General features: G+C 37.6%; 1 pseudogene; it reads right to left on the bottom strand.

The window, feature by feature from the left end:
* Positions 1-865: 865 nt before the first annotated feature.
* Positions 866-6,467, bottom strand: LOC136284073 (uncharacterized; annotated as a pseudogene).
* Positions 6,468-6,837: the final 370 nt, after the last annotated feature.

Here is a 6,837-nt window from a genome sequence, read left to right as displayed (position 1 = left end):
TTTATTGCAAATGATTTGTTTTGATTGGACTTTTGTGAAAACTTATTGTATTTTATGGTTTTTGTGGCATTTAATGTTATATCACCTTTCACTGGCTTTCAACCAATAACTTTCTGAATTCTGTACTGAGTTGCTGCTTCAAAACGAATGAAAAATGAAGACGGGCTAACAGGAGTTTTAATGCTCAATGAGGTTGGTAACTGTAAGTGATGGTCTTCACACGCATCCAGTATCCCCTTGTTAAAGGAAAGCTTCTTTTAGCATAACTCGTTAAATGGCTTCTCGAATTAAAACCTGGATATGATTTTAGGCGAGAGACGAAGAGACGATAGGCGATAATGATAGTGAATAGATATGAATTAAGGGCTGGCATAACAGCTAAAGACCGGGATCTAAATCATGATCCCCTCGTATACCCGTCCTATCCCCTATCGCGCCTTCGAAACGGAGCATATCCCGGTCTCGCCTTCCTATTTTCATCCCGTATCTCTCCTTTAAAATATCTCTTGTCTTACTTATGCTGGACCATCATCGAAGCACTATCTAAGTGAGACGGGTGGTTTCTTCTCCGCTCCGTACACTATTGGTTTTAAGTACTAATAAGTAACTCGCCGGTAAAGGGCAAATTTTATACTGATACTTAAATGTATTTAAATGTTGATTTCCAATAAGTTATTTGCAAGTTTTACGGGCTGATTTACGGTCGTTGAGCTTGTCTTTTAAGCTACCCGCTTTGCCCTACAAATGTCGAGATAAAACTAGGAAATTTAAAACGAGTTTAACAACTAAAACATGAAAAACTAAAAAAAAACTCATAAGAAAAAAAATGAAAAACTCAAAAGACTCACATGAACAAACAAAGAAGCGAGGTTAGTTTGATTTTATTCGAAATTAGATCAAGTTTTTGGGCTGTAAATGCGAGTGCTAATTGCTACTGAAATCCCCATATTTTGTCCACTATGCAACATAATCATATTTATGTATTTACAGAGGCTCCTTTTTCGAGCTTGGGCTACTCGAGATATGAACTATTAAAAACGATCTTATCCTTCTCAACTCCAAAAATTACGTAATATTCAACAATCGTGACCACAAAATTCTTAGATATTGCGACTAGTAGAATAACTTGTTCGTCTACAAAAGCGAAAGATAATCATTAGCAACATACACAAAACGCAAAACACGACGATTAAAATAAATTCTAATGATAATCATCAAATGGTAATGATTAAGTCCCAAAGTCTAAATTCAACCAATGAACGATATGTTTATGGCAAGGTGACAATAGATTCGCAAGCGTTTAATCCTAAGTTGCTCCTAAGCGTCATTCGACTTACTATTATGTAAGTCAATTTTACAGCTATGCCTCATTCACCATCACCATTTTAATCTACAGTCAGGTTGTATTTGGCCTTAGTGAAGAATCCTGTCTGTCTCTCAGGGGAGTGTTAGCTATTAATCTCAGAGAGTTTCCTTCATTTAAGGATTGTCACTTTTAAAACGACTTCAGTTTTTCGAATAACTCTAGCCGACGATCCTTCAAACAAACCTGGCCAAAGAACCAAGCTAATATATCCTGAATTATGCTCGGGATATTTCATGGTGACTTGATGGAATTTAGGATCGAAGACAAGATCTGTCTTGTTTAGAAAAGAATTTCCTTGTATGAAATAGGGCGGAGTCTGGCACACCATCCTCCAAGCATACCTGCAACACCTTCTCAAATACTTTTCCATTTCTTTTTTAGCGAAGAAGTCTCTTTGGTAATCTGATAATCCTCCGTTTTCTTGGCGTTGAGAGAGAGAATTATAAACTCTCTATTTGAGCAAGAAAGAAAGGAGAGAAATGCTCAACATGAATTACATAATAATCATACAGAGCAATGCACTATGCACTTTTGCGGATTTATAATTTAACTTCTCGATGGGAATAAAATTTTCGCAACCTTTTCCACTTACTGATGCTATCTGTCCGTTCGCAGATTCGTAGGCTTTCATTAAATTTGTTTCAGTTACCTTGATGATTGCGTCAATGTCACAACTTTTTGCTGTCTCCTTTAAGATTGCCTTCAAATTGTTCATATCACTTTGGCCAAGAGAGCTTGATTGACGCTGGCCACGTTTGACAGAAAAAACTACGGAATCATTCTGCGTAAAATAGGAAAGAGACATATTACACTGACAATGAATGTTGTAATATGTTTTATATTTTATTCAATACTACTCATCCCTTAATGATTTATTGGTTAATGATTGAGATGATTGAGATTACTAAAGCAAAATTTTCATTAAAAAAAGGAATGTAACAGGCCTTCAGAGCCAATAGGGCTTTTATAAGCTCAAAACACATCAGTAAATATATATTTTTTTATGTGCCAGTATTTCGGTAAACGTGGTTTTCCTGTTTCTGTCGTTCAAGAGTGCCACCACTACACCCAAAAAATTGATCTACAATCAGCACTACAAACGGCTGAGAAGGAAAACACTGATCGAATTTCATTTACTCTCGCTTTCACCCTCAAAACCACATAGTTAGATCTATCATTCTTAAAAACATTAAATTACTTCAAAACGATTCAGAGACTGGTACTATTTTTTCGCAAACTCCACACTTCGTGCAAACGTGACAAAAACGTAGGCAACTTTTTGGTCAGAAGTTCATTTCAAACCAACGACCAAACTGGAACTTTCAAATGCGCTCGCTCACAATGCAAAACTTGTCCTTTCATTCATAACGTAGAGCAACTGTCGGGACCCACGAGATCCATTAAGATCTCTGATCACTTTAAGTGCACCTCCACCAATGTCATTTACTGCACAACTTGCACTTATTGTGAAACAGGAAGACGACTAGGTGACCGATTCCGAGAACACCTTCGCGACGTAGAAAGAAATGACAAGGACGCATCCAAACCAGTCGCTAGACACTTAAATCTCCCTTATTATTCCAAGCAGCATATGGAAGTTTGCGGCCTATCCATCAAGGCAGTTCGGAAAGCCGCAAAACTCTAAAACAAAAATTTATCTTCCAAATCGGCACTCTTAATCCCCGCGGTATCAAGGAGCGCTTTTTATTCAATTAATTTATTTTGTTTTCTCGTCACTATATTCCCACCAATGGTGTTGCTCCATTTCCTACATATAAACCCACACACAGTCAACAATTCCTCCAATCGCTCTGACGAAGGGCTAACGCTCGAAACGTCAGCTTTTAAACTATTTACGGTGGCCAATTTACGTTACCAACCCAGTTGATAATACTAATTCATGCGGTTATACTCTCCCACCGACGCAACATCACAGTTTTTTTTACTTACCCCCTTTATTTTAGTAAAGCCGTCTCATTCGCTGGGAAAAAGATGCCATTTAGAGCATTAAATGGTCGAAGACCCGGAGGCAAATAATCGAGCAAGAGAAAAATACCACGATGTTTTCGGATCGACCGCAAAGCTTTCTTGACATGCTAAAGAGGAGGCTTCCTCGCTCATCATGTAAACCTTTGCGTCGATCCTAAACCATCGTTGTATTTTTTTTTCGGTACGTTGCATTGTCTCCTATTACAACTATCATACTAGGAAGATTCTTATGAACTGTTACAAATATCCTGTAAATAAAATTATCCAATAAATATATGTTATTTGCCGGCTGGGAGGTCCGTATGGTGAAAAACTGTGACCGAGGTCTTGAAAATACTGCCCGAGGCCGTAGGCCGAGGGCAGCATTTTCAAGACCGAGGTCACAGTTTTTCACCATACGGACCGACCCTTAGCCGGTAAATAACATATTTATTGTTTTTAAACTTGACGAAATTCTTTCCGAAAGAACCCGAATGATTTATGGCCGTAAATACGGCAAGATCTTCCATAAACTGAACAATTTTTGAGTGGGTAAATGGTAGTTAAAATAGAGGTGATGCAAATTTAAGAGAGATGCCTCAGCGAAACATTTTCATTTCCGTAACAATAAAGGTGATTTAAAAGGCTTCCAAACAAACTTTGAAACAATATTTTTACAAGTATCTGTCACAATCTGACACCTGTCAATTAGAGAGCGCGCAAGAAAAAGAAAATCGAAGGAACATTTGAAAACCAACAGAACTAGTTTGGCAAGGACTGTCACGACAATGTTTTCTTCAAAATCAGTTAATGATCTAACAGAAAGTATTATTCACTCTCATCGACGATTCATTCATGTACGAAGATTTACCTCTGTTCATTAAGTAAACGGCGAGGAAATTAATTGTGAGTAAATTCAATCTTTTTATTTTGAAGTTGTGAGAGTTTGCTCGTTTGTTTGCTGTAATGGCGTGTTTAACTCTGATCTTTCCTTCACAAAAACTAAATTCGAACGGCACACTCCAACGAGACACAAGGGAATGTAATGCGGCCTTTTCTCAAAAAAATTCCTTCAATTTCTGTTGTGCAATTTAAGGTACAAATGTCCAAATTGAACGGATTATTTGTTGTAGAACTTAAATTAAAACTTCGCTCGCTCTTTCACTATGAACAAATTGCTCGAGAAAATTCAGATATTAAATGAATGAAAGTTCCATCGTTCAGTTTAACTGTAACCAAATACCTCACGTTCCAACTTTCTGAGTACTTTTTGTGAACGATTAAAATTAATTGCAGAAGGTTTTTAGGCCGCTTGTTAACCAACGTAATGACACTATTGTTTATACAAATTCATTCTGAAACCAATATTTTTCTGTCAACCAAAGTGATTTGATAGAGAGAAAAGAGAGGATTCATAAGTTATTTATCGGCTTGAGGTAGTGACCGACGTGTTTGCTTAAAAATACTGCCCAGCCGGAAAACGAGGTATATTTATGAAAAATGACAACGAAAGTTGGGATGTACTCGGCGACTCACGAAAGCGTTACCGTGGCCCGTGGGCAGAGATAGGAAAATACTGACCGGGTAAAGAACCAATCAGATTGCAAGATTCGTTACCGTGCCCTCTAAAAAACAATAATATTTTTTACCTTTCCTTCAGAATATTGAGCTCCTATCTCCGGTGCTGATTTCATCATGCACGAAATGCCTTGAAGGAAATTTTCTTTCAAAGTTTGAGCTGCCTGGAACGCCTCCTAAAATCAACAATTAAAATTTGATGAATTATAAAAGACATGTACCATGAAATCATTAAATACAAAGACATTTTGAATTTATGAGGTTTTCTGAACCGGTAAGAATATTTCATGTAGTTTCACAATGTGCTTTTTGGATATGACATCAATTCATAAAACGCAATAACTAAAAGAAGGAAACGAGATTCTCGGAAGTCAGTAAATATCACTTTACCTCAAAAATCAGACAAGCGATACGTTGGTCTTCAATTTCAGCCCATCTAGAGGTTTCCTTTTTTATTCGCGGTTTTCTCGATGTAGTCGATGGCATCCATCCTCTCATGATCATAGAACTCTTCGTACTTTCCTTCCAGCTCAGATGGTCGATTGGAACTTGAGATATTTTCATTGACACTTTCACTTATGCGAGCGTGGTCTCCGGTAAATCGTCGCAACCTTAAAAGATGTCAGTGAGTCACAGTCACGCATTCACCGACGGCAAATCGACAAACAAAGAAGAGTTTTGAGTCCAGAGCTCTTCTCTATTCATAACTGTATCTAAATTGAAAGCGTAAAGGGATGATGCCCTCTATAGTTTGCAAGAGCTCGAGAACTTAAGGAGGGGTGCATAATGGGGTTTGGATCGTTTACTTCCGAAGATGTTTATCGACTAAGTTTATATTACATTTTCTGAGTAAATTCCCCTGCACAACAAAGGAAGATTTAAGTGAAGTCCACTGACATCACTCAATTCCATTTATACTTTCCACAAGATATTCGCGAACACACTGAAACATAAAATTCATGCAGGGAAAAGGATTACACTGCCTTCACTTCTCTGAAAAGGAAGTACTCTTGCTCACGCTTGTGTCATGTTTTATAATTTCCTATTGTTTCTTGTAGTGCGAAAATTCCGCTCAAATGTTTACAGGTTGAGGTCCTCAGAGATTAATCTTAAAGATACAGAATATCAACCCCTACCTTTCCTGACAAGTACCCAGTTCAGTCTCCAGAAACGTGTTTCGCTCCACAAGATCTACGTTATTAGCTAGAAACTCTTGGCATGTATGAAACGCGTTTGAATATCTGACGAGTTCCTCTCGAGTAAAGCTAGATCTGCCCGCATGTTGGCTTGCAGAATGTGGATCTCTACCATAACTAGCCTCTGCCATATGTCCTGCTTTGACGGTTAGTACTTCAAATGGGTCAGACTCTATTTGTGACGTCAATTTTCGTGAGAGATAGGACAAAACTGTACCCATAAACTACCTTAAGAAATGGCATCCGCCTTTTCAAAAACTCTAGGAAATTCTGCGAAGTTTAAAACTCACACAGACGCGCTCACCAAATTTGAGCATCCTTTCTCAGAAAAGCGGTGACGTAATTAATATATTTTTAGCACGAATCAACACTAACCGTTTTTTTGAGCCGCAGTGTCATGTCGTGTATAATACGAAGTCTTACAACATGTATAACACGAAGTATTATATCATATTAGGCTTAAAGGGAACTTTTCCCTGAAGATGCATTGGAACGGAAGCCATGAATTTTCGTTTAAAAATAAGTAATATTGAGATAACAATTCTTCCTCTTTCTCGGAAAAGCAATGACGCAATGTTTTGTCCTAATTATTTACCAAATAGGGAAATTTCGAATAGACTGAAATCACATCGGTATTTCACCCGACACAGTTCCTAGATGCACTCTCAAAATACTTCGTTGACTACTTTTAAGTTTCACTCTGTCTTTCCTTTACCGTAACTAGTTTAA

The sequence above is a fragment of the Pocillopora verrucosa genome, chromosome 11 (assembly GCF_036669915.1).
Source record: "Pocillopora verrucosa isolate sample1 chromosome 11, ASM3666991v2, whole genome shotgun sequence".
NCBI classification, from domain to species: Eukaryota; Metazoa; Cnidaria; class Anthozoa; order Scleractinia; family Pocilloporidae; genus Pocillopora; species Pocillopora verrucosa.
The sequence above is the reverse complement of the archived record's forward strand: the minus strand, read 5'-3'. Positions and strand labels throughout refer to the sequence as shown.